Source organism: Rhagoletis pomonella, unplaced genomic scaffold (genome assembly GCF_013731165.1).
Source record: "Rhagoletis pomonella isolate Grant_MI unplaced genomic scaffold, Rhpom_1.0 Rhpom_scaffold_00076, whole genome shotgun sequence".
In the NCBI taxonomy this organism is placed as follows: domain Eukaryota; kingdom Metazoa; phylum Arthropoda; class Insecta; order Diptera; family Tephritidae; genus Rhagoletis; species Rhagoletis pomonella.
Genome location: NW_023458630.1, coordinates 216593 through 219900, shown reverse-complemented (window position 1 = coordinate 219900; position 3308 = coordinate 216593).

Genomic DNA, 3308 nt, shown 5'->3' with positions numbered 1-3308 from the left:
GTTACCAGTACTCGTTTGTTTCAGCACACGGGAGTGGATTACGCCGGCCCCTTTATTTTGCCGCTCTCGCACAACATACAAAGCATACGTCGCTCTATTTATATGTTCATCCATATCCTACATTCACCTCGAATTAGTAACCGACTATATCACGGAATCCTTCATCGCAGCTTATAAAAGACTCGCCGGAATTTACGGTATATGCAAAAACCTCACCAGCGATCGAGGAACAAACTTTGTTGGTGCCGACAAAGAACTAAGCCAACTTTTTTCATCAGCTTCAAGTGAGATGACCCGCCTTAGTCACTTATTGTCAAAGGATGGAACACAATGGCGTTTCAACCCACCGTCTGCTCCAAACTTCGGAGGGCATTGGGAAGCCGGAGTGAAGGCAATGAAGCATCACCTCAAGCGTGTTATGAAGGACTCCTTGTTTACATATGAAGAGTTTACTCCGACCCTTCGACAGATTCAAGCTGTTCTTAACTCCAGACCACTTTGTAGACTTACTGATGATCCAGATGATATGGATTACCTTACACTGGGTCATTTCTTCTTCGGTGGACCCATAGCGACGTTACCAGAGCCTAATACGACTAACGTGCCGAAAACTCGTCTCTCGCGCTGGCAATTAACAAGGCGTTTAACTGAGCAATTCTGGGAGAAATGGCGAACGGAGTATTTGCAACAACTACAAGCTCGCTACAAGTGGCAACAACCTACATCCTTCATTCAAACTGCCTCAATAGTTTTCATAATCGACGAAAGATACCCTCCCTCAAAATGGCATCCCGGTGAGGATAACTTAATCAGAGTCGTTACCATTAAGACAGCAACAACTACTCTTGTGCGTCCAATTAGTAAGCTGTGTCTACTCCCAAATTCTGCAGATCACGAAGATGATATACATTTATTACACCACTTTCTGGTGCAACGCGGGGAGTATGTTAGAAATACAAATATTTCTAATTTTCTACCTAGCCGTTTCTAACGTAACACTAGAGTCGTAAATAAGTTATTATATCTACTTAATATTGTTATCATTTAATCTTTGTAAAATTGAACAAAAGATTTTGATATTCACCACAACTGATCGGGTAGCACTTAACCTCAAGTACAATTATGTTGTTTGGTCGAGATCTGGCAACCAAAAATTCCAAACACATCTGTTGACATTCTCTTTTGTTCGTATAAAAAATTCCTATCCAGTCGTGTTAAAATTAAGTCTTTTTTATCGTGGAATTGGCCAGCTACAGACGTCTCAAGGATAACCACATTGTTATATAATAAATTATCTTTTATATTAAACAATTTATTATCGCAGGTAACTAAGCATTTTCATTTCTTCGCTACATTGGTGTGAGAAAAATGGGTGGTTCGTTGGTTAGAGTTCGCTCAACAGTTCAATTTTATATTGAACAGAAATCGTTGGATAAATTTATTAGAAATGTGTAATCGAGTTTCCATAGAAATTTTGACAGTTGATTTAAGTTTACACAGTTATAAGTTTTACTTAATATCCACAGAGATATAGAAATTACGAAAAGGAAATACTGAATATTGAAGTGCGCTTGAACCACTCATGTTTAACCGATATATAAATGTATTAAGAATATTGATTTTATTATTACCCATTTTTTTATTTTACTGTATCGAAGCGGTTGCACAAATATTTGTAATTTAGTATTTGAGTTGATTGTGAAATATATTAATGCACAAATTAAGTTATGGGAGCGACTTATTTACATGGAATTGGCGATAGGGCTGATAGATTTACTTTAAATAAATAGTGAATCTAAAGATTATCTATAGCTGCTTTTACATCATCAAAATTGAAAGCTGTGCCAGCGAACATCGCGTATTTCTCCGCCTTCCTTATTAGTAAAGAACATAGGTTCTTTGGTTTTAGCCCATGTATATATATATATATATATATATATATTATATAGCACACGTGTCCCGAAACCACCAGGTTTTTCTTTATTTAATAGAGGACTTGACAATTTGCCCGGGTTATCAAGAACCTCATCTACAGTAGGTTGAGGGCTATGGGGTGAAGGCTCTGAAACTGATGTTGGTACCGTTTCTCCATCAGCTAGGGGATCATGCGGTATGGCGGTGATTTCAGGATAACCTTTACCATCGCCTGAGGCACCACTAGCACCAAATTTACCACCTTCGTCGGCTACCGGTTCCGTAATGGAACTTCGACATTCTTCTGGCAATTGTGAATACAAGCTGCCTACTATTTGGCATTTAGCATGTTTGGAGCACATCGTAAATAACGCCACATAAGTATAAAGCATTTACAACATTCCTATTAAACATAATTTCATTTAATTATGCCTTTTAAATACAATACTAATAATTCTGCAAAAAGGCAGACTCACTTTCCGAAATTCGATCCTGCTTATCGGCATAATTTTCCAAATGTGCTTGCCCTGCTACTTCCATAGTAATAGCTTCATTTTCCTCAGCATATAAACAATTAAAATAGCAAAAATTAGCAAACAAAATACTTTCCTTCATTTTGTTCTGTTGTCAAATTTCTGAGAAATGTAAATTCCCCGCGATGCAATACAGCAAGAACAAGGACCAGTGATGCATTCCTAAGTAAAACTATTATTCGGCAGCAATGCTCAGAGCGCTCCAAGCAGCAATATTAATTTGTATCAAATATAACATTAGACGGTGGTTCTAATACATTTTATATAATTATTAATCAGAGTAAATCGATTATATTGCATTTTTTTTTTTCAAAAATTAATGCACTTAAAATTTTTTTTTTAATATTTCTTAAGTTTCTTTCATTATAACTGAAAAGCAACCGTGCATGTAAAAAATTGTATGCTGCCTTAAATTTCACCTCTGGAAACTTTATCCCAATAAAGGACTTCACCACAGTTTTTTTACTGGATATACTGAGCTCGCAACTCTTTTATATTTTTGACAATTCACTGGATAATATGTTTGTCCTTTTCTTACATGTGTATTTCATTTGTATTCTTTTCAATATGTAATTTGTATGAATTTGCTGTGAAATGCCAAGAACGATAGAATACAAGATTGCGCATCCCCGCAGAATGACATTTATGGCAACGGATAAACAATGAATATGACGAAGAACAATGAGTTGACAGTTGTGAATTTGCAGTGAGAAAACGTGTTTTCTTAACGATTCGCCAATTTCTCAAGCCATCTTTAAATATAGCAAATTAAGCACAACGTTAATAAAAAATATACAACCACTCTTGAAATGTGTTCAAAAGAATAGGTCTTATTAATCAACCATTTAGAATTTTTGTGTT